Below are 25,911 nucleotides of genomic sequence, written 5' to 3'. Positions count from 1 at the left end.
AAATAGTTAATAAATAACATTTCCCACATGTCCACTTTACATCAGCACAATTTTGGAAACAAAATTTTTTTTTGTTAGGGAGTTATAAGGGTTAAAAGTTGACCAGCAATTTCTCATTTTTACAACACCATGTTTTTTTTAGGGACCACATCACCTTTGAAGTCATTTTGAGGGGTCTATATGATAGAAAATAACCAAGTGTGACACCAGTCTAAAAACTGCACCCCTAAAGCTGTTCAAAACCACATTCAAGAAGTTTATTAACCCTTTACGTACTTCACAGGAACTGAAACAATGTGGAAGAAAAAAATGAACATTTAACTTTGTTTTGCAAACATTTTAATTCAGTACCATTTTTTTTAATTTTCACAAGTGTAAAAACAGAAATTTAACCACAAATTTTGTTGTGCAATTTCTCCTGAGTACGCCGATACCCCATATGTGGAGGTAAACCACTGTTTGGGCTCACCGCAGAGCTTGGAAGTGAAGGAGCACCGTTTGACTGTTTCAATGCAGAATTGGCTGGAATTGAGATCGGACGCCATGTCGCGTTTGGAGAGCCCCTAATGTGCCTAAACAGTGGAAACCCCCCACAAGTGACACCATTTTGGAAACTAGACCCCTAAAGGAACTTATCTAGATGTGTGGTGAGCACTTTGAACCCCCAAGTGCTTCACAGAAGTTTATAACGTAGAGCCGTAAAAATAAAAAATCGCATTTTTTCTACAAAAATGATCATTTTGCCCCCAAATTTTTATTTTCACAAGGGTAACAGGAGAAATTAGACCACAAAAGTTGTTGTGCAATTTCTCCTGAGTACGTCGATACCCCATATGTGGAGGTAAACCACTGTTTGGGCGCACCGCAGAGCTTGGAAGAGAAGGAGTGTCGTTTTACTTTTTCAATGTAGAATTGGCTGGAATTGAGATCGGACGCCATGTCACTAGTGTTGAGCGATACCGTCCGATACTTGAAAGTATCGGTATCGGAAAGTATCGGCCGATACCGGCAAAGTATCGGATCTAATCCGATACCGATACCCGATACCAATACAAGTCAATGGGACTCATGTATCGGACGGTATTCCTGATGGTTCCCAGGGTCTGAAGGAGAGGAAACTCTCCTTCAGGCCCTGGGAACCATATAAATGTGTAAAAGAAAGAATTAAAATAAAAAATATCGCTATACTCACCTCTCCGACGCAGCCGGGACTTCAGCGAGGGAACCGGCAGCGTTGTTTGTTTAAAATTCGCGCTATTACTTGGTTACGTGAATTCCCGGCTTGTGATTGGTCAGGTCGGCCATGTTGCCGGGACGCGGACCAATCACAGCAAGCCGTGACGAAATTACGTCACGGCTTGCTGTGATTGGTCCGCGTCCCGGCAATATGGCCGCCCTGACCAATCACAAGCCGTGACGTCACGGGAGGCTGGACACGCGCTCATTTTAAAATGGGCGCGTGTCCAGCCTCCCGTGACGTCACGGCTTGTGATTGGTTGCGCCGCGGTCAACCAATCACAAGCCGGGAGGCTGGACGCGCTCATTTTAAAATGGGCGCGTGTCCAGCCTCCCGTGACGTCACGGCTTGTGATTGGTTGCGCCGCGGTCAACCAATCACAAGCCGGGAGGCTGGACGCGCTCATTTTAAAATGGGCGCGTGTCCAGCCTCCCGTGACGTCACGGCTTGTGATTGGTTGCGCCGCGGTCAACCAATCACAAGCCGGGAGGCTGGACGCGCTCATTTTAAAATGGGCGCGTGTCCAGCCTCCCGTGACGTCACGGCTTGTGATTGGTCAGGGCGGCCATATTGCCGGGACGCGGACCAATCACAGCAAGCCGTGACGTAATTTCGTCACGGCTTGCTGTGATTGGTCCGCGTCCCGGCAACATGGCCGACCTGACCAATCACAAGCCGGGAATTCACGTAACCAAGTAATAGCGCGAATTTTAAACAAACAACGCTGCCGGTTCCCTCGCTGAAGTCCCGGCTGCGTCGGAGAGGTGAGTATAGCGATATTTTTTATTTTAATTCTCTCTTTTACGCATTTTAACATTAATGTTGTTGCGATACCCGATACCCGATACCACAAGAGTATCGGAATCCCGGTATCGGAATTCCGATACAGCAAGTATCGGCCGATACCCGATACTTGCAGCATCGGAATGCTCAACACTACATGTCACGTTTGGAGAGCCCCTGATGTGCCTAAACAGTGGAAACCCCCCACAAATGACACCATTTTGGAAACTAGATCCCTTAAGGAACTTATCTAGATGTGTGGTGAGCACTTTAAACCCCCAGGTGCTTCACAGAAATTTATAACGTAGAGCCGTGAAAATAAAAAAATCGCATTTTTTCTACAAAAATGATGTTTTTGCCTCCAAATTTTTATTTTACCAAGGGTAACAGGAGAAAATGGACCCCAGAAGTTGTTGTACAATTTGTCCTGAGTACGCCGACACCCCATATGTGGGGGTAAACCACTGTTTGGGCGCATGGCTGAGCTCGGAAGCAAAGGAGCGCCATTTGACTTTTCAATGCAAAATTGACTGGAATTGAGATCGGACGCCATGTCGCGTTTGGAGAGCCCCTGATGTGCCTAAATAGTAGAAACCCCCCAAAAGTGACCCAATTTTGGAAACTAGACCCCCCATGAAACTTATCTAGATCTGTAGTGAGAACTTTGAATGCCCAAGTGCATCACAGAAGTTTATAATGCAGAGTCGTGAAAATAAAAAATATTTTTTTTTTTAACAAAAAAGATTTTTTAGCCCCCAAGTTTTTATTTTCACAAGGGTAACAAGAGAAATTGGACCCCAAAAGTTGTTTTCCAATTTGTCCTGAGTATGCTGGTACCCCATATGTGGGGGTAAACCACTGTTTGGGCGCATGGCTGAGCTCGGAAGGGAAGGAGCGCCGTTTTGGAATGCAGACTTTGATAGAATTGTCTGCTGGCGTTATGTTGCGTTTGCAGACCCCTAATGTACCTAAACAGTAGAAACCCCCAACAAGTGACCCCGTTTTGGAAACTAGACCCCCCCAAGGAACTTATCTAGATATGTGGTGAGAACTTTGAATGCCCAAGTGCTTCACAGAAGTTTATAATGCAGAGTAGTGAAAATAAAAAATATATTTTTTTCCCACAAAAAAGATTTTTTAGCCCCCAAATATTTATTTTCACAAGGGTAACAAGAGAAATTGGACCCCAAAATTTGTTGTCCAATTTGTCCTGAGTATGCTGGTACCAAAATGGTACCCCATATGTGGGGGTAAACCACTGTTTGGGCGCATGGCTGAGCTCGGAAGGGAAGGAGCGCCGTTTTGGAATGCAGACTTTGATAGAATTGTCTGCTGGCGTTATGTTGCGTTTGCAGACCCCTAATGTACCTAAACAGTAGAAACCCCCAACAAGTGACCCCGTTTTGGAAACTAGACCCCCCCAAGGAACTTATCTAGATATGTGGTGAGAACTTTGAATACCCAAGTGCTTCACAGAAGTTTATAATGCAGAGTAGTGAAAATAAAAAATATATTTTTTTCCCACAAAAAAGATTTTTTAGCCCCCAAATATTTATTTTCACAAGGGTAACAAGAAAAATTGGACCCCAAAAGTTGTTGTCCAATTTGTCCTGAGTATGCTGGTACCCAATATGTGGGGGTAAACCACTGTTTGGGCGCACGGCAGAGCTCGGAAGGGAAGGAGCGCAATTTTGGAATGCAGGCTTTGATAGAATGGTCTGCGGGCGTTATGTTGCGTTTGCAGAGCCACTGATGTACCTAAACAGTAGAAACCCCCCACAAGTGACCCCATTTTGGAAACTAGACCCCCCAAGGAACTTATCTAGATATGTGGTGAGAACTTTGAATGCCCAAGTGCTTCACAGAAGTTTATAATGCAGAGTAGTGAAAATAGAAAATATTTTTTTTTTCCACAAAAATGATTTTTTAGCCCCCAAGTTTTTATTTTCACAAGGGTAACAAGAGAAATTGGAAGCCAATATTTGTTCTCCAATTTGTCCTGAGTATGCTGGTACCCCATATGTGGGGGTAAACCACTGTTTGGGCACAAGGCAGAGCTCGGAAAGAAGGAGCGCCATTTTGGAATTCAGACTTTGATAGAATTGTCTCTGGGTGTTATGTTGCGTTTGCAGAGCCCCTGATGTACCTAAAGAGTAGAAACCCCCCACAAGTGACCAAATTTGGGAAACTAGACCCCCTAAGGAACTTATCTAGATATGTGGTGAGAACTTTGAATGCTCAAGTGCTTCACAGAAGTTTATAATGCAGAGTAGTGAAAATAAAAAAATATTTTTTTTCCCACAAAAAAAGATTTTTAGCCCCCAAGTTTTTATTTTCACAAGGGTAACAGGAGAAATTGGACCCCAAAAGTTGTTGTCCAATTTATGCCGAGTACGCTAATGCCCCATATGTGGGGGTAAACCACTGTTTGGGCGCACGGCAGAGCTCAGAAGGGAGGGAGCACCATTTGACTTTTTTAGCGCAAAATTAAATTGGCTGTCGTGTTTGGAGACCCCTGATGTACCTAAACAGTGGAAACCCCCCAATTCTAACTCCAACCCTAACTCCAACACACCCCTAACCCTAATCTCAACCCGATCCATAATCCTAATCACAACCCTAACGATAATCACAACCCTAACCGCAAAACAGCCCTAATCTCAACCCTAACCATAACCCTAATCAAAACCCTAAATCCAACACACCCCTAACCCTAATCTCAACCCTAACCTCAAACCTAACCCTAATCCCAATACAACCCTAACCCTAGTCCCAACCCTAATCCCAAACGTAACCCTAATCCCAACCCTAATCCCAAACGTAACCATACCAACCCTAATCCAAACCCTAACTCTAACCCTAACTTTAGCCCCAACCCTATCCCTAACTTTAGCCCCAACCCTAACCATAACTTTAGCCCCAACCCTAACCCTAATTTTAGCCCCAACCCTAGCCCTAACCCTAACTTTAGCCCCAATCCTAACCCTAAATTTAACCCTAACCCTAGCCCTAACTTTAGCCCCAACCCTAACCCTAAGGCTACTTTCACACTTGCGTCGTGTGGCATCCGTCGCAATCCGTCTTTTTGGACAAAAAACGGATCCTGCAAATGTGCCCACAGGATGCCTTTTTTGCCCATAGACTTGTATTACCGACGGATGGCCACACGTCGCGTCCATCGTGCACTGTATCCGTTGTGTTTTGGCGGACCGTCGTCACAAAAAAGTTCAATGTAACCTTTTTTTTGTACGTCGCGTCTGCCATTTCCGCACATGCGTGGCCATAACTCTGCCCCCTCCTCCCCAGGACATAGACTGGGCAGCGGATGCATTGAAAAACTGCATCCACTGCCCACGTTGTGCACAATTTTCACAACGTGTGTCGGTACGTTGGGCTGACGCATTACGACCGCCCTGTACCGACACAAGTGTGAAAGAAGCCTAAGGCTACTTTCACACTAGCGTCATACTCGGCCCATCGCAGTGTGTCGGGCCGACGCACCGACGCTAGCGTTGTAAGCGCCGCACAACCCTAACCCTAGCCCTAACCCTAGCCCTAACCCTAATTTTAGCCCCAACTCGTCTCTCCTGCCGGCCGGCAGATGGCAGCAGATGGCGGGCGCACTGCGCATGCGCCCGGCATTTTCTTTCCCGAGGAAGAAGCCGGCCGGCAGGAGGAGACGCAGGAGGACCCAGGGACACCGGGTGAGTATGATAGGGTCCCCGAATCCCCCTATTTCTCTGTCCTCTGATGTGCGATCACATCAGAGGACAGAATTACAGATCGCTTTTTTTTTTTTTTTTACTGTATGTAAACCATGTCTCATATCCTGTCGGGTTTGGGAAGGAGAAATGAAAAGCCGGCAATTGAATTACCGGCTTTTCACATATCTCGCGCTGAATTAAATATAAATACAGTATATATATATATATATATATGTGTGTGTGTGTGTCTCAATGACATATATATATATATATATATATATATATATATATATATATATACATACTGTATATATGTTTTAACGAACATTTGAGCACATAAATCCATTAGATGTCGGTTTTGCAAGCCAGCGAGAAAATATCGCAGTACGGATGCCATACGGATTACATACGGAGGATGCCATGCGCAAAATACGCTGCCACACCCTGCCTACGGATGACATACGGATCACTATTTTGGGAACATTTCTGCGTATTACGGCCGTAATAAACGGACCGTATTTACATACGCTGAGTGTGATGCCGGCCTAAGTGCCAGTATTCACAAGAGATCTTTAATTAGTATGCAGTGTCTGTGTATAGGTAATACAGTGATCATCGGTGACATTGTGCACAGGACCTCTGTATATAGTATATAGTGTATAGTGTCAGTGTATAGGTAACACTGACTCAACAGTGACACCTCTAGGTGAAGTCCTTCATCTTTCATCCAGCACAGACCGCCATCACTTCATCCAGCCAGGACTCGTCTCTGCAGGAAATAACACAGTTATCTGGAGCTCAGCTCCATACATTACTTAATTTTTCCCATCTTATACATTACACCACATGAAGAAAAAGAGGCAACTTAGTGTCACTCTACACAGTAACAGGACCGCCCCCCATTTAAAACAGTGTCCTCAAAAAATAAAATAAATACATCACTGCAGTAATAATATCCCTTAATTAGCCCCTATGGTAATAATAATATGCCCCATCCTGGCCCCGTGTATCTGTCACGGGGAGACTAGGTGGGCAAGAGCTAATAACCCGGGCCCCTGCAATTTCCCTCAGACTAGGGAAATCCTGACTCACCCTCTACCTAGAGTTTACACTGATGGTGTGCATGTCTAGGCCTCGACCCTCGCCCTGTCTCCTGTTTCAACCCTAGGCTGAAACCACCTCCCACCACCCAGTGAAAACATCATACACCAATACCCACAGTTAGAACAGACAAGGATAACGGAAAATATACACCACGCCGCAGTCACTCAGGAATACACTATAAATGCGCAGGGCAAAATAAATACAAATATAGGAAGGAGTGAATAAGACAAAGGGAAATACACCACCAGCAACGATACTCCAACTACTAGCTCACCACTCCAGACCGAGATAACAACGCACAAGACAGAAGCTATAATCGGCGACGCCCAATGTTCAGGAGAACTATTTAAAGGCAATGGGCATGGCCCAGCTTCCAATCCGAGCATCAGGTAAATTAACCCCGGACCAGCTAGATAAAATCTAGCCGACGCCAATGAGCACATAGTGGTCAAAAGCGGAATTACCGCTGTCTGTCGAACGACCTGGTCTGAACAGCGTCCGACATGAAAGTATCTCATTCCTGGCTCCAGCCATATGTTCTCCCATCCAGCCCTCACGAGTATCCATTCTGCCCCATATGATCTCCCCATCCTGCCCCATCAGTCTCCATCGTATCCCTCCTGCCCCATGATCCTGCACAATCTGTCTCCAATCTCTGCCCCCAGTGTCCAGCATCTTTGCCCCCAATGTGTCCAACATCTCTACCCCCAATGTGTCCAGCATCTCTGCCCCAAATGTGTCCAGCATCTCTGCCTCCAGTGGCCAGCATCTCTGCCCCCAATGTGTCCAGCATCTCTGCCCCTAATGTGTCCAGCATCTCTGCCCCCAGTGTCCAGCATCTCTGCCCCAGTGTCCAGCATCTCCGCCCCCAGTGTGTCCAGCATCTCTGCCCCCAATGTGTCCAGCATCTCTGCCCCCAGTGTGTCCAGCATCCTGCCCCAGTGTCTCCAGCATATTGCCCCCAGTGTGTCCAGCAATCTGCCCCAGTGTCTCCAGCATATTGCCTCCAGTGTGTCCAGCATTGTGCCCCAGTGTGTCCAGCATCCTGCCCCCAGTGTGTCCAGCATATTGCCCCCAGTGTGTCCAGCATATTGCCCCCAGTATGTCCAGCATATTGCCCCCAGTGTGTCCAGCATATTGCCCCCAGTGTGTCCAGCAATCTGCCCCAGTGTCTCCAGCATATTGCCCTCAGTGTGTCCAGCATATTGCCACAGTGTCTCCAGCATATTGCCCCCAGTGTGTCCAGCAATCTGCCCCAGTGTGTCCAGCATCCTGCCCCCAGTGTGTCCAGCATATTTCCCCTGGTGTGTCCAGCATCCTGCCCCCGGTGTGTGCAGCATCCTGCCCCCCGGTGTGTCCAGCATATTGCCCCCAGTGTGTCCAGTATATTGCCCCCATTGTGTCCAGCATATTGCCCCCAGTGTGTCCAGCATCTCTGCCCCCAGTGTCCAGCATTCTGGCCCGGGCCCCTAGGATTGCCGTACGCAATAAAAAAAAAAAACCTAGTTCTCCTCACCTGTCCGCGCTCCAGCGGCAAAGCTCCCTCCAGCAACGCGCACTCGCCAGCGATTGACAATGACATCAGACGCTGGCGACGTGTGCGCTGCGGCTGACGTCAGCTGCCAGCCTCCAATTGGCTGGTGGCTGTTAACTATTGACGTGCGGGCGCTCGTGCAATGCGTACACTGTCACGATTCTCCCGTATTCCCAGCATGAGTGAGTGGACAATTACCTCAATTTGTGTACTTGTGTCATGTCCCCACTAGATTCTCTGCTGGTATTCTCAATACTATTTTTATTGTTCTGCTCAGAAAATCGCCTAATAAGAAGCTAATTGCAAAGTTGCTTGGTTTTTACAAATACTTTGCAATCTGCCCATGAAAGAATAACACTTTAAATGGAACCTGTCACCCCCCCCCCCCAGGCGTTTGTAACTAAGGCTATGTTCACATTAGCGTTGCGTCAGGCGCATGGGGGGCGCATGGACATGCGTTGCACTTGCGTTTTGTGACGCATGCGTCACTGTGGTGCATGCGTCAGGGCGCAGAGGACGCTGCATGATGCAGTTTTTTCTGCGCCAAAAACCATGCAAAAGTGGACGCATGCGTCACAAAACGCTGCGTTGTGCATGCGTTTACATTTGCGTTGTGCGTTGCGTCGCCGACGCTGCACCGCACAACGCAAATGTGAACGTAGCCTAAAAGACCCACCTTGTGCTGCACTAATGCTGCATTCTGACAAGGTGGCTCTTTTAGTTCTTGTTCCTGGCACTGCTGAAAGAGTCGTTTTTGAAATTTGTCCCTCATACCGTGAAATCGCCAGGGGGGCAGGCCTTTCCCGGCTAATCCAAACGCCTCCCAGCCGTCACTCGGGGCCTCTGCGCGCCTCCTCCTCTTCCTTCATTAGCGTCCCTGGCGCCTGCGCTGTTATTTTTTTTTTCCGGCATGCGCAGTTGCGCTGCCCTTCGAACTTACAGCGCAGGCGCCAGGGACGCTAATGAAGGAAGAGGAGAAGGCGCTCAGCGCGCAGAGGTCCCAGATTAGGGGAGAAAGACCTGCCTGACGATTTCACAGTATGAGGGACAAATTTCAAAAACGATTATTGCAGCAGTGCCAGGGACCAGAACTAAAAGAGCCACCTTGTCAGAATGCAGCATTAGTGCTACACAAGTGGCTCTTTTAGTTACAAACGCCTGAGGGGGGAGACAGGTTCCCTTTAATGAATACAACCATCAGTGAGCCAGGTCTTATATTTTATGGGGCTGTGTACATTACGGTGTCTTGGGCATAGTGGTGTAGGAAGACTCCATTATGCAGTTACAGATGACAGGACAAGCCTTCCCCTCACACGTGTCACTGTACAGTCCCGCCCCCCCTATAATAAGTCAGGAGCTGTGAGGCGGCCATCATTACAGCCAGCGCCCCTGAAGATGAGCAGCACCGTAAAGAACCGCCTGAAGAGTTTCACCTCACAACCCATCGCCATGTCTGAAAGACATCAGCACGGAGCCTACAGGAACTGGTGAGGAGCGGAGCAGTGCGCGGCATATGACTATTAGCTAGCTACACTACAGCGCGGGGGTAGAGACTTTTAGTGTAGCTAGTTCCGTCCTCCTGGAGGCTGTGCACGAGAAAGGTTTTATTATGGCAGAAGTGAGAACTGCGCCATAGAAATCTGTTATACGGGTCGCCGGTGATGATAACTGCACAGTTCTGCTGCAACTGCAGCCGACGACATACACTGCGGGCAATTACGGCGGGAAAACACAAGACTCCTCCCACGAACAGTAAATGGCGGGAAAGCGGGCACAAAATGGCAGCGGTTCACCTCATTTTTCTATGTGAAGGAATGAGCAGCAAATCCGACAAATTTTGGAAGTAGCTAAATAAATATGAAGCTAATGGAGCTAATCTTATGTACGTTTATGCAAAATGGCAGGCGTTCTGTATTGCACTTACAAATGGTATCCAGATACAGAGGTGGAAATTAATGTGCGACCATCTTGGCAAATGGCGCATGCTAAGCTTAGTACTGCCTGCAGATTAGTAGAGCAGTTACTGTAAGAGTTGTGCAGAGTATTCGTTTAGCCTATTTCATGCTTTGTTATTTGTAATATATGTTGTTTTATTGCATTATTTTACTTGACCCATTTTAAAAAATTTTATGGAAAGTAAACGTGAGAAGTTCCCGCAGTTTGGCCCAGGTCTAGATTAGCACAGATCCTTCTCTGCCTCCTTGCGAGCCCCTGTGTAGAGGTCGCTGTGCGGCTGGAAACTGTGGAAAGCCCTTTAGGTCCCTTTCACCTGACAGGATTTTGATTAGTGCTCAGATGTAGCCTGTAAGGCTACGTTCACATTTGCGTTGTGGGCCGCAGCGTCGGCGACGCAACGCACAACGCAAATGTGAACGCATGCACAACGCAGCATTTTGTGACGCATGCGTCCTTTTTTTGCTTGATTTTGGACGCATAAAAAATGCAACTTGCTGCGTCCTGTGCGCCCTGACGCGTACGCGGCAGCGACGCATGCGTCACAAAACGCAAATGCAACGCATGTCCATGCGCCCCCATGTTAAATATAGGGGTGCATGACGCATGCGGCGACGCAGCGGCGCCTGACGCTGCGTCGCACAACGCTAATGTGAACGTAGCCTAACCTCTTTCCTGACCTGGTGGTTGTTGGTTTGCGCTTTCGCTTTTTCCTTCTCTTCCAACAGTCATATGTATATCTTTTTAATTTTCTGACATAGTCGTACTAGAGCATGTTATTTTGCAGGATCAATCACACCATCTATTTTACCATATAATGTAATGAAAAATGGGGGGAAAGTAGTGTGAAAAAATTATTTATAGCATTTAGTGTGATAAAGAAAACCTGGAAACAGGATTCTCCAGATCTGTAAGATTACTGCAATAACAATTATTTTGTAATTTTATTTTTTATGTATTGGTATGCAAGGAGTTTGACGGTGGCATGTTCTGTAGGGTGCCTGTCCTTGTAAGACCCAGGCTACTGACTTTAGCCGCAGCACATGTCACACGGCCAAAGATCACTATGTGCTGTTACTATGTATGGTACATCGTAGCGTAATTCATGTGAATGGGTGTCGCATTACAACCCCCAGGACACCGCAAAGGGAAAGACTTTTCGGGTCTGACTTAGGCTATGTGCACATGTCGCGGATTTGTTGTTTTTACTGGGTGGAAATGCACCAAATTCGCAAAGGATTGCTCAAGTAAGGTTAATCAATGGGAATCCAGAATTGTTGTGCACATGCTGCAGAAAATTCCGTCCTGATTTGCAGCGTTTTATTTTCCGCAGCATGTCATTCTTTTTGCGGATCTGCAGCGTATCTGCCCCCATTAACTTACATTGAGTCAGTTAAATCTGCAGCCAAACCACAGGTGTAAAAAGGTTTGCGGATTTGCTTACTAAAAATGCTTCAGAAAGGAAATGATGTCAGAAGAAGGAAGAGTGTGGGCGGAGAATATGTGCGTGTCTGTGTCTGTCTGCGGGTGTGTGTGTGTGTGTGTGTGTGTGTGTGTGTGTGTGTGTGTGTGTGTGTGTCTGTACCCAGGCGTCGTCTTATGGGACTGCTACTCCCATCCGGCTATGTCTTCTGTTCTTCTGTCACATATGACAGTGACCGCATGAGCCGATGATGGTAGAGTAGTCCCATCATCTGGCGCCTGTGTTTAATTGTAAAAAAAACCCCCAAAACATTTACATAATTAAATGCAATATACAGTGCCTACAAGTAGTATTCAACCCCTTGCAGATTTAGCAGGTTTAATAAGATGCAAATAAGTTAGAGCCTTCAAACTTCAAACAAGAGCAGGATTTATTAACAGATGCATAAATCTTACAAACCAAAAAGTTTTGTTGCTCAGTTCAATTTTTATAAATTTTAAACATAAAAGTGTGGGTCAATTATTATTTGACCCCTAGGTTTAATATTTTGTGGAATAACCTTTGTTTGCAATTACAGCTAATAATCGTCTTTTATAAGACCTGATCAGGCCGGCACAGGTCTCTGGAGTTATTTTGGCCCACTCCTCCATGCAGATCTTCTCCAAGTTATCTAGGTTCTTTGGGTGTCTCATGTGGACTTTAATCTTGAGCTCCTTCCACAAGTTTTCAATTGGGTTAAGGTCAGGAGACTGACTAGGCCACTGCAACACCTTGATTTTTTGCCTCTTGAACCAGGCCTTGGTTTTCTTGGGTGTGTGCTTTGGGTCGTTGTCTTGTTTGAAGATGAAATGACGACCCATCTTAACCCCTTCATGACCCAGCCTATTTTGGCCTTAATGACCTTGCCGTTTTTTGCAATTCTGACCAGTGTCCCTTTATGAGGTAATAACTCAGGAACGCTTCAACGGATCCTAGCGATTCTGAGATTGTTTTTTCGTGACATATTGGGCTTCATGTTAGTGGTAAATTTAGGTCGATAATTTCTGAGTTTATTTGTGAAAACAACGGAAATTTGGCGAAAATTTAGAAAATTTCGCAATTTTCACATTTTGAATTTTTATTCTGTTAAACCAGAGAGTTATGTGACACAAGATAGTTAATAAATAACGTTTCCCACATGTCTACTTTACATCAGCACAATTTTGGAAACAAATTTTTTTTTTGCTAGGAAGTTATAAGGGTTAAAATTTGACCAGTGATTTCTAATTTTTACAACAAAATTTACAAAACCATATTTTTTAGGGACCACCTCACATTTGAAGTCATTTTGAGGGTTCTATATGGCTGAAAATACCCAAAAGTGACACCATTCTAAAAACTGCACCCCTCAAGGTGCTCAAAACCACATTCAAGAAGTTTATTAACCCTTCAGGTGTTTCACAGCAGCAGAAGCAACATGGAAGTAAAAAATGAACATTTAACTTTTTAGTCACAAAAATGATCTTTTAGCAACAATTTTTTTATTTTCCCAAGGGTAAAAGGAGAAACTGGACCACGGACGTTGTTGTCCAATTTGTCCTGAGTAAGCTGATACCTCATATGTGGGGGTAAACCACTGTTTGGGCGCACGGCAGGGCTCGGAAGGGAAGGAGCGCCATATGACTTTTTCAATGAAAAATTTGCTCCAATCTTTAGCGGACACCATGTCGCGTTTGGAGAGCCCCCGTGTGCCTAAACATTGGAGCTCCCCCACAAGTGACCCCATTTTGGAAACTAGACCCGCCAAGGAACTTATCTAGAAGCATAGTGAGCACTTTAAACCCCCAGGTGCTTCACAAATTGATCCGTAAAAATGAAAAAGTACTTTTTTTTCACAAAAAAATTATTTTAGCCTCAATTTTTTCATTTTCACATGGGCAACAGGATAAAATGGATCCTAAAATTTGTTGGGCAATTTCTCCTGAGTACACCGATACCTCACATGTGGGGGTAAACCACTGTTTCGGCACATGGTAAGGCTCGGAAGGGAAGGAGCGCCATTTGACTTTTTACGCTGGTAACCCAAATGTGGGGGTAAACCACTGTTTGGCGCACGTCGGGGCTTGGAAGGGCGGGAGCACCATTTGACTTTTTGAACGCAAGATTGGCTGGAATCAATGGTGGCGCCATGTTGCGTTTGGAGACCCCTGATGTGCCTAAACAGTGGAAACCCCTCAATTCTAACTTCAACACTAACCCCAACACACGCCTAATCCTAATCCCAACTGTAGCCATAACCCTAATCACAACCCTAACCCCAACAAACCCCTAACCACAACCCTAACCGCAACACACCCGTAACCCTAATTCCAACCCTAATCCCAACCCTAACCACAACTGTAACCCCAACACACCCCTAACCCTATCCGTAACCCTAACCACAAGCCTAATCTTAACCCTATTTCAAACCCTAGCCCTAATTCCAACCCTAACTCTAATTCCAACCCTAACCCTAAGGCTATGTGCCCACGTTGCGGATTCGTGTGAGATTTTTCCGCACGATTTTTGAAAAATCTGCAGGTAAAAGGCACTGCGTTTTACCTGCGGATTTACAGCAGATTTCCAGTGTTTTTTTGTGCGGATTTCACCTGCGGATTCCTATTGAGGAACAGGTGTAAAACGCTGCGGAATCCGCACAAAGAATTGACATGCTGCGGAAAATACAACGCAGCGTTTCTGCACGGAATTTTCCGCACCATGGGCACAGCGGATTTGGTTTTCCTTAGGTGTACATGGTACTGTAAACCTGATGGAAAACTGCTTCGAATTCGCAGCGGCCAATCCGCTGCGGATCCGCGGCCGATCCGCTGCGGATCCGCGGCCGATCCGCTGCGGATCCGCGGCCGATCTGCCGATCCGCTGCCGATCCGCTCTGTGTGCACATGCCATAACCCTACCCCTAACCCTACCCGTAACCCTAACCCTACCCCTAGTTCTAACCCTAGTTCTAACCCTAACCCTAGTGGAAAAAGAAAAAAAAATATTTTCTTTATTTTATTATTGTCCCTACCTATGGGGGTGATAAAGGGGGGGGGGTTATTTATTATTTTTTTATTTTGATCGCTGTGATAGAACCTACCACAGCGATCAAAATGTACTTGTAAGGAATCTGCCGGCTGGCAGATTCGGCGGGCGTACTGAGCATGCGCCCGCCATTTTGGAAGATGGCGGCGCCCAGCGAGGAGGCGTACGGACACCGGGAGGATCGGTAAGTATGAAGGGGTGGTGGGGGGGTGGATTGGAGCACAGGGGGGGTGATTGGAGCACAGGGGGGGTGATCGGACCACAGGGGGGAGCGGACAGCAGGACGGGGGAGCCGGCAGGCGGACGGAGGGGACCGGAGGACTAACGGAGGACTGGGGGGGCGATCGGTGGGTGTGGGGGGGGGGTGACTTCAGGTTTTCCAGCCATGGCCGATGATATTGCAGCATCGGCCATGGCTGGATTGTAATATTTCACCAGTTTTTTAGGTGAAATATTACAAATCGCTCTGATTGGCAGTTTCACTTTCAACAGCCAATCAGAGCGATCGTAGCCACGGGGGGGGTGAAGCCACCCCCCCTGGGCTGAAGCACCACTCCCCCTCTCCCTGCAGATCGGGTAAAATAGGAGTTAACCCCTTCACCCGATCTGCAGGGACGCGATCATTCCATGACGCCACATAGGCATCATGGGTCGGATTGGCACGGGTTTTCATGACGCCTACGTGGCGTCATGGGTCGGGAAGGGGTTAAGATCCTTGATGGAGGAGCAGAGGTTCTTGGCCAAAATCTCCAGGTAGGCCGTGCTATCCATCTTCCCATGGATGCGGACCAGATGGCCAGGCCCCTTGGCTGAGAAACAGCCCTACAGCATGATGCTGCCACCACCATGCTTGACTGTAGGGATGGTATTCTTGGGGTTGTATGCAGTGCCATCCAGTCTCCAAACGTCACGTGTGTGGTTGGCACCAAAGATCTCGATCTTGGTCTCATCAGACCAGAGAACCTTGAACCAGTCAGTCTGAGTCCTCCAAGTGATCATGAGCAAACTGTAGACGAGCCTTGACATGACGCTTTGAAAGTAAAGGTACCTTATGGGCTCGTCTGGAACGGAGACCATTGCGGTGGAGTACGTTACTTATGGTATTGACTGAAACCAATGTCCCCACTGCCATGAGATCTTCCCGGAGCTCCTTCCTTGTTGTCCTTGGGTTAGCCTTGACTCTTCGGACAAGCCTGGCCTCGGCACGGGAGGAAACTTTCAAAGGCTGTCCGGGCCGTGGAAGGCTAACAGTAGTTCCATAAGCCTTCCACTTCCGGATGATGCTCCCAACAGTGGAGACAGGTAGGCCCAACTCCTTGGAAAGGGTTTTGTACCCCTTGCCAGCCTTGTGACCCTCCACGATCTTGTCTCTGATGGCCTTGGAATGCTCCTTTGTCTTTCCCATGTTGACCAGGTATGAGTGCTGTTCTCAAGTTTGGGGAGGGTCTTAAATAGTCAGAAAAGGCTGGAAAAAGAGATAATTAATCCAAACATGTGAAGCTCATTGTTCTTTGTGCCTGAACTACTTCTTAATACTTTAGGGGAACCAAACAGAATTCTGGTGGGTTGAGGGGTTGAATAATAAATGACCCTCTGAAAAAACTTTTCACAATTAAAAAAAAAAAAATAAACAAAGAAATAACATTCTTTTTTGCTGCAGTGCATTTCACACTTCCAGGCTGATCTACAGTCCAAATGTCACAATGCCAAGTTAATTCCAAATGTGTAAACCTGCTAAATCTGCAGGGGGTTGAATACTACTTGTAGGCACTGTACATACTCACCAAACAACTAATCCCTGACCCCTTCCTCTCCTGCAAGCAATCAAAAATAATAAACCAACATATACTTACTAGTGATGAGCGAGTATACTTGTCCCTCGGGTGGTCTCCGAGTATTTGAGTGCTCGGAGATTTAGTCTTTGTTGACGCAGCTGCATGATTTGCGGCTACTAGACAGCTTGAATACATGTGGGGATTCCCTAGCAACTCACACAGGTACTCAGCCTGGCTAGCAGCCGCAAATCATGCAGCTGCGTTATCAAAAACTAAATCTCCGAGCACTCACAAATACTCGGAGACCACCCGAGCAATGAGTATACTCGCTCATCACTAATACCATTCCACCATAAGTGAGAGTATGGGAGCTGATGAACTCTGGTGAACTCTCAGTGATACAGTATGGGAGCGATTACCTCCTGTCAGTGTATCGCCGGAGGCCAGGTAGAGCAGTCACATCTCCTGATGTAATACAAAATAAACTAGGCACTCAACTTAAGGATGAATTTTTTTACTTTTAATGTAGTCAAGGCAAAACGTTTCGGCTGCATCTGGCCTTTATCAATTACAAACTATACTGGAGTGTCAAAGTATGGGGCGCCTAAAGAGGAAAAATCCGAAATGGTAAACAAGCCAGGGGACCTGAACGTGCGCACGTGCCTGGAGAAAGCCGGGACATGTCAGCTGTTTTGTACAGCTGACATGTGCGCGCAATAGCAGCGGGTGGAAATGCGATCCACCCGCCGCTATTAACTAGTTAAATGCTGCTGTCAAACGATGACAGTGGCATTTAACTAGCACTTCCGGCCATGGGGTCGGAATTGAGCACATCGCTGACCCCCGTCGTGATCGGGGGTCAGCGATGTGTCGACATGACAACCAGAGGTCTCCTCGAGACCTCTATGGTTGTTGATGCCGGATTGCTGTGAGCGCCACCCTGTGGTCGCCGCTCATAGCAATGCAGGAATTCAGCTACATAGGAGCGATCTGAGCTTTGCTCCTATGTGGCTGAGCCGATCAAGTTGTGCCAGCTTCTGAAGCATGGCAAAAGTAAAAAAAGTTTTAAAAAATATGAAAAAAAAATGAAAAAAATATAAACGTTTAAATAACCCCTATTTCGCCCCATTCAAAATAAAACAATAAAAAAATGAAACATACACATATTTAGCATATCACCGCATTCAGAATCGCTCGATCTATCAATAAAAAAAGGATTAAACTGATCGCTAAACAACGTAGTGAGAAAAAAATTCAAAACGACAGAATTACTTTTTTTTGGTCGCTGCGACATTGCATTAAAAATAATCTAGACATGTTTGGTGTCTATGAACTCGGAATGACCTGGAGAATCACAATGGCAGGTCAGTTTTAGCAGTTAGTTGAACCTAGCAAAAAAAGCCAAACAAAAAACAAGTGTGGGATTGCACTTTTTTTGCAATTTCACCACACTTGAAATTTTCTTCCCGTTTTCTAGTACAAGGCATGGTAAAACCAATGGTGTTGTTCAAAAGTACAACTCATCCTGCAAAAAACAAGCCCTCACATGGCCATATTGATGGAAAAATAAAAAAGTTATGCCTCTGGGAAGGAGGGGAGCGAAAAACAAAAACAAAAAAGGGCTCCGTCATGAAGGGGATAAAGGGAATCTATCATCTCATTTTTCGCATATAAGCTGCGGCCACCGCCAATAGGAAGCATTCTGTAATGCTGTAGATAAGCCCCCGATGTAACCTGAAAGATAAGAAAAACAAGTTAAATTATACTCACCCAGGGGCGGTCTGTGTCCTCTTTCTTGCTTTTGTCGCGGATCATGCACAGGCGTAATTCTCTGCCCTGTTGAGGGCAGAGCAAAGTACTGCAGTGTGCAGGGGCCGGGAAAGGTCAGAGAGGCCCAGCGCCTGCGCACTGCAGTACTGCGCTGCCATCAACAGGGCAAATCAGAAATCGGTGCACCTGCGCAGGAGCCGTCACAGAAACAAGGAAGAGGACGTCATTGCGTGAAGATGGGTGGCGCCGCACCTGCGACGCCTATCGGACACAAACCACACCGGACCGCCCCTGGGTGAGTATAATGTAACTTGTTTGTCTTATCTTTCAGGTTACATCGGGGGGCTTATCTACAGTGCATTACAAAATGCTGTAGATAAGCCCCTAATGGCGGTGGCTGCAGCTTATAAGTGAAAAATGAGGTGACAGATTCCCTTTAAGAATCCTCGTTCTATAAAATATGTTCTTCCCCGGAAGAAGCTACAGGCAAAACGTGCATTGGGGCGAAGGGTAACTACCGGACTATCTGAATTCAGGTATATAACTTCATTTTATGGTGCACATTTGGCTATACTTTCTATGCAAGGCCACCAATGACTAGGCTCTAGGGCAGGGGTCTCAAACTCGGCTGGGTATATGGGCCGCACACAGAAAAGCATTTAATTTCGGGGGCTGCATTATTTGCATGACAAAATGACATTTTTAGTGATACCATTTTTTTTCTCTATACACCTTTTGAACTGGTCTCTATCTTGTAGTAATGCCCCATGCTGGTCCCCATCTTGTAGTAATGTGCCCCATGCTGGTCCCTATCTTGTAGTAATGCCCCATGCTGGTCCCTAACTTGTTGTAATGCCCCATTCTGGTCCCCATCTAATAGTAATGTGCCCCATGCTGGTCCCTATCTTGTAGTAATGCCCCATGCTGGTCCCCATCTTGTAGTAATGTGCCCCATGCTGGTCCCTATCTTGTAGTAATGCCCCAGGCTGGTCCCTAACTTGTTGTAATGCCCCATTCTGGTCCCCATCTTATAGTAATGTGCCCCATGCTGGTCTCTATCTTGTAGTAATGCCACAGGCTGGTCCCCATCTTGTAGTAATGTGCCCCATGCTGGTCCCCATCTTGTAGTAATGTGCCCCATGCTGGTCCCCATCTTGTAGTAATGTGCCCCATGCTGGTCCCCATCTTGTAGTAATGTGCCCCATGCTGGTCCCCATCTTATAGTAATGTACCCCATGCTGGTCCCTATATTGTAGTAATGCCCCAGGCTGGTCCCCATCTTGTAGTAATGTGCCCCAGGCTAGTCCCCATCTTGTAGTAATGTGCCCCAGGCTGGTCCCCATCTTGTAGTAATGTGCCCCAGGCTGGTCCCCATCTTGTAGTAATGCCCCATGCTGGTCCCCATCTTGTAGTAATGCCCCATGCTGGTCCCCATCTTGTAGTAATGCCCCATGCTGGTCCCTATCTTGTAGTAATGCCCCATGCTGGTCCCTATCTTGTAGTAATGCCCCATGCTGGTCCCTATCTTGTAGTAATGTGCCCCATGCTTGTCACTATCTTGTAGTAATGCCCCATGCTGGTCCCTATCTTGTAGTAATGTGCCCCATGCTTGTCACTATCTTGTAGTAATGCCCCATGCTGGTCCCCATCTTATAGTAATGTGCCCCATGCTGGTCCCTATCTTGTAGTAATGCCCCAGGCTGGTCCCCATCTTGTAGTAATGTGCCCCAGGCTGGTCCCCATCTTGTAGTAATGTGCCCCAGGCTGGTCCCCATCTTGTAGTAATGCCCCATGCTGGTCCCTATCTTGTAGTAATGCCCCATGCTGGTCCCTATCTTGTAGTAATGTGCCCCATGCTGGTCACTATCTTGTAGTAATGCCCCATGCTGGTCTCTATCTTATAGTAATGTGCACCATTATGGTTCCCATCTTGTATAACAAAAGGCAAGACAAAGATCATGCCCACATATATAGGAACACCTCCACATATAACGGTATCAAAATTGTATTTTATTAGCAAACCTCAAAGAACATTATATGTGTGAAGAACAAAACACTTAAAAATAGCAAATATGTAAATAGTACCTATACATATGTCATGCCCTAGTATAGGGGCAATGACAACCCACAGAGCATGTCACCCACAACAAGGATGTCAAAATGGTATTACTGCAAATTACAAATGATACAGGTCCTCAGAGCCCCATTATGCAATTTGCATGATAGTATAAATATCACAGTACCATACAGGCCCAACAATAAGGTGCATAATTTTGGCACAATGGTATTAGCAGTTAGACATCAAGCACATGACAGAGTATGAAAAAGTTAGAGCTGTGGAGAGGGGTAGGGAGAGAGGGAACTGAAAAATATAAGAACCCAAGCCTCAAACCAAAACCCCCTCATACCCACAGTCCAATAAAATGCTGCATAAAGTCATGTGAAGTGGGGAGACAGGATGTGGGATAGGTTCCCATGCGTATCGCCGCCCAAATCGCGGCTTCCTCAGGGAAAAGTAGTGTGATCATACAATTTTGATACTGTTATATATGGAGGTGTTCCTATATATGTGGGCATGATCTTTGTCTTGCCTTTTGTTATGCTTAACCCCTTCATGACCTTGGGATTTTCCGTTTTTCCGTGTTCGTTTTTCGCTCCCCTCCTTCCCAGAGCCATAACTTTTTTATTTTTCCGTCAATTTGGCCATGTGACGGCTTATTTTTTGCGGGATGAGATGTACTTTTGAACGACATCATTGGTTTTACCATGTCGTGTACTAGAAAACGGGAAAAAAATTTCAAGTGAGGCGAAATTGCAAAAAAAGTGCAGTCCCACACTTGTTTTTTGTTTGGCTTTTTTGCTAGGTTCACTAAATGCTAAAACTGACCTGCCATTATGATTCTCCAGGTCAGTATGAGTTCATAGACACCTAACATGACTAGGTTATTTTTTATCTAAGTGGTGAAAAAAAAATTCCAAACTTTGCTAAAAAAAAAAAAATTGCGCCATTTTCCGATACTCGTAGCGTCTCCATTTTTCATGACCTAGGGTCGGCTGAGGGCTTATTATTTGCGTGCCGAGCTGGCGTTTTTAACCCCTTCCCGACATGTGACGGTATAGTACGTCACATGTCGGGACCCCCGCTTTGATGTGCGCTCCGGCGGTGAGCGCACATCAAAGCCGGGACATGTCAGCTGTTTTGAACAGCTGACATGTGCCCGCAATAGGCGCGAGCAGAATCGCGATCTGCGCGCGCCTATTAACTAGTTAAATGCCGCTGTCAAACGCAGACAGCGGCATTTAACTACCGCATCCGGCCGTGCGGCCGGATATGAGCGCATCGCCGACCCCCGTCACATGATCGGGGGTCGGCGATGCTCCTCCATTGTAACCATAGAAGTCCTTGAGACCTCTATGGTTACTGATTGCCGGTGGCTGTGAGCGCCCCCCTGTGGTCGGCGCTCACAGCACACCTGCAAATCTGCTGTGTAGCAGCGATCTTATGATCACTGCTGCATAGCAGAGCCGATCGGGCTGTGCCTGCTTCTAGCCTCCCATGGAGGCTATAGAAACATGGCAAAAGTAAAAAAAAAAAAGTTTTTAAAAATGTGAAAAAAATAAAAAAAACATAAAAGTTTAAATCACCCCCCTTTCGCCCCAATCAAAATAAATCAATAAAAAAACCCCAACCTACACATATTTGGTATCGCCGCGTTCAGAATCGCCCGATCTATCAATAAAAAAAAAGCATTAACCTGATCGCTAAATGGCGTAATGAGAAAAAAATTCGAAACGCCAGATTTACGTTTTTTTGGTCGCCACGACATTGCATTAAAATGCAATAATGGGCGATCAGAAGAACGTATCTACACCAAAATGCTATCATTAAAAACGCCAGCTCGGCACGCAAAAAATAAGCCCTCACCTGACCCCAGATCACGAAAAATGGAGACGCTACGAGTATCGGAAAATGGCGCAATTTTGTTTTGTTTTGTTTTTTGCAAAGTTTGGAATTTTTTTTCACCACTTAGGTGAAAAATAACCTAGTCATGTTAGGTGTCTATGAACTCGTAGTGACCTGGAGAATCATAATGGCAGGTCAGTTTTAGCATTTAGTGAACCTAGCAAAATAGGCAAGCAAAAAACAAGTGTGGGATTGCACTTTTTTTGCAATTTCACTGCACTTGGAATTTTTTTCCCGTTTTCTAGTACACGACATGCTAAAACCAATGATGTCGTTCAAAAGTACAACTCGTCCCGCAAAAAATAAGCCCTCACATGGCCAAATTGACGGAAAAATAAAAAAGTTATGGCTCTGGGAAGGAGGGGAGCGAAAAACGAAAACGGAAAAACGGAAAAAGCTCCGGGGGTGAAGGGGTTAATGATATCATTTCGGTGCAGATACGTTCTTTTGATCGCCCGTTATTGCATTTTAATTCAATGTCGCGGCGACCAAAAAAACGTAATTCTGGCCTTTCAAATTTTTTTTCTCGCTACACCGTTTAGCGATCAGGTTAATGCTTTTTTTTATTGATAGATCGGGCGATTCTGAACGCGGCGATACCAAATATGTGTAGGTTTGATTTTTTTTTTGTATTGATTTATTTTGATTGGGGCGAAAGGGGGGTGATTTAAACTTTTATATTTTTTTATTTTTTTCACTTTTTTTTTTTTACTTTTTTTTTTTTACTTATGCCATGCTTCTATAGCCTCCATGGGAGGCTAGAAGCTGGCACAACGCGATCGCCTCTGTTACATAGCAGCGATCTGATGTTCGCTGCTATGTAGCAGAAATGCAGGTGTGCTGTGAGCGCCGACCACTGGGTGGCGCTCACAGCTACCGGCGATCAGTAACCATAGAGGTCTCAAGGACCTCTATGGTTACAATGTACAAGCATTGCCGATCTCCGATCATGTGACGGGGGTCGGCGATGCCCTAATTTCCAGCCGCCTGGCCGGAAGCGCCGGTTAAATGCGCTGTCTGCGTTTGACAGCGGCATTTAACTAGTTAATAGGCGCGGGCAGATCGTGATTCTGCCCGCACCTATTACGGGCACATGTCAGCTGTTCAAAACAGCTGACATGTCCCGGCTTTGATGCAGGCTCACCGCCGGAGCCCGCATCAAAGCGGGGCTTCTGACCTCGGACGTACTATCCCGTCCGAGGTCAGGAAGGGGTTAAATCCAGGCCCACGGTGAACCTTCCTTGTTGGTACTTATTTGCGGAGCCCTCCAGTCTTCATCTATTCTGTCCGATCTTGTAGTAATGCCCCATGCTGGTCCCTATCTTGTAGTGATGCCCCATGCTGGTCCCTAACTTGTAGTAATGCCCCATGCTGGTCCCTATCTTGTAGTAATGCCCCATGCTGGTCCCTAACTTGTAGTAATGCCCCATGCTGGTTCCCATCTTATAGTAATGTGCCCCATTCTGGTCCCTATCTTGTAGTAATGCCCCAGGCTGGTCCCTATCTTGTAGTAATGTGCCCCATGCTGGTCTCCATCTTATAGTAATGTGCACCATGCTGGTCCCTATCTTGTAGTAATGCCCCAGGCTGGTCCCTATCTTGTAGTAATGCCCCATGCTGGTCCCTAAAGGTACCTTCACACTAAGCGACTTTACAACGATAATGATAGCGATCCGTGACGTTGCAGCGTCCTGGATAGCGATATCGTTGTGTTTGACACGCAGCAGCGATCTGGATCCCGCTGTGATATCGGTCGTTGCTGAAAGTTCAGAACTTTATTTGGTCGTCAGATCGGCGTGTATCGTCGTGTTTGACACCAAAAGCAACGATACCAGCGATGTTTTACAATGGTAACCAGGGTATATATCGGGTTACTAAGCGCAGGGCCGCGCTTAGTAACCCGATATTTACCCTGGTTACCTTTGTAAAAGTAAAAAAAAAACCACTACATACCCACTGATGTCTGTCACGTCCCCCGGCGTCCGCGCTGCTGCTCAGAGCTTCCTGCACTGAGTGTGTCAGTGCCGGCCGGAAAGCAAAGCACAGCGGTGACGTCACCGCTCTGCTGTTAGGGCCGGCGCTCACACAGTGCAGGGAAGCGGACGCCGGGGGACGCGAATGTAAGTATGTAGTGTTTGTTTTTTTACATTTACACTGGTAACCAGGGTAAACATCGGGTTACTAAGCGCGGCCCTGCGCTTAGCAACCCGATGTTTACCCTGGTTACCCGGGGACTTCAGCATCGTTGGTCGCTGGAGAGCTGTCTGTGTGACAGCTCTCCAGCGACCAAACAGCGACGCTGCAGCGATCGGCATCGTTGTCGATATCGCTGCAGCGTCGCTTAGTGTGAAGGTACCTTAACTTGTAGTAATGCCCCATGCTGGTCCCTATCTTGTAGTAATGCCCCATGCTGGTCCCTAACTTGTAGTAATGCCCCATGCTGGTCTCCATCTTATAGTAATGTGCACCATGCTGGTCCCTATCTTGTATTAATGCCCCAGGCTGGTTCCTATCTTGAAGTAATGTGCCCCATGCTGGTCTCCATCTTAGGGTATGTGCACACGTTGCGGATTCTGCTGCGGATTTTTCCGCAGCGGATTTGGAATATCCGCAGTACAAAATCACTGCGGTTTTCACTGCGGATTTTCTTGCGGTTTCTTCTGCGGATTCCTCTGCAGGTTTTCAACTGCAGTTTCCTATTGGTGCTGGTTGAAAATCGCTGCGGAATCTGCAGAAAGAATTGACATGCTGCGGAAAATTATCAGCGCGGATTTTTCCGCAGCATGTGCACAGCGGTTTTTTTTTTCCATAGGTTTACATGGTACTGTAAACTTGGGGAAAACTGCTGCGGATCCGCAGCGTCAAATCCGCTGCGGATGCGCAGCAAAATCCGCAGCGTGTGCACATGGCCTTATAGTAATGTGCACCATGCTGGTCCCTATCTTGTAGTAATGCCCCAGGCTGGTCCCTATCTTGTAGTAAAGCCCCAGGCTGGTCCCTAACTTGTAGTAATGCCCCATGCTGGTCCCTATCTTGTAGTAATGCCCCATGCTGGTCCCTAACTTGTAGTAATGCCCCATGCTGGTCCCCATCTTATAGTAATGTGCCCCATGCTGGTCTCCATCTTTTAGTAATGTGTACCATGCTGGTCCCTATCTTGTAGTAATGCTGGTCCCATTTTTGTCGTTATGTCCCCCATCCATTTCCCCATATTGCACACATGTGCCCCATCCAGGTTCCCCCATATATTGCAGACATGTGCCCCATCCAGGTTCCCCCATATATTGCAGACATGTGCCCCATCCAGGTCAACCCATAGGTTAGACAAGTACCCCATCCAGGTTCCCCCATATATTGCAGACAGGTACCCCTTCCAGGTCCCCCCTTATATTGCAGACATGTGCCCCATCCAGGTCCTCCCACATATTGCAGACGTGCCCCATCCAGGTCCCCCCATTTATTGCAGACTTGTGCCCCATCCAGGCCCTCCCATATATTGCAGACGTCCCCCACCCAGGTCCCCCCATATATTGCAGACATGTGCCCCATCCAGGTCCTCCCATATATTGCAGACATGTGCCCCATCCAGGTCCTCCCATAT

The 25,911-nt window shown here is 46.8% G+C and overlaps 1 long non-coding RNA gene across 1 annotated transcript in view; it reads left to right on the top strand.

Moving 5' to 3' along the window:
• Nucleotides 1–9,531: 9,531 nt before the first annotated feature.
• Nucleotides 9,532–25,911, top strand: part of LOC143809671 (uncharacterized) — a 51,667-nt gene continuing 35,287 nt past the window's right edge. Inside the window, exon 1 of the long non-coding RNA XR_013222384.1 lies at nucleotides 9,532–9,849. This is a non-coding gene — a long non-coding RNA (uncharacterized LOC143809671). The remainder of the gene's footprint in view (nucleotides 9,850–25,911) is intronic.

This window comes from Ranitomeya variabilis, chromosome 2, assembly GCF_051348905.1.
Source record: "Ranitomeya variabilis isolate aRanVar5 chromosome 2, aRanVar5.hap1, whole genome shotgun sequence".
NCBI classification, from domain to species: Eukaryota; Metazoa; Chordata; class Amphibia; order Anura; family Dendrobatidae; genus Ranitomeya; species Ranitomeya variabilis.
The sequence above is the reverse complement of the archived record's forward strand: the minus strand, read 5'-3'. Positions and strand labels throughout refer to the sequence as shown.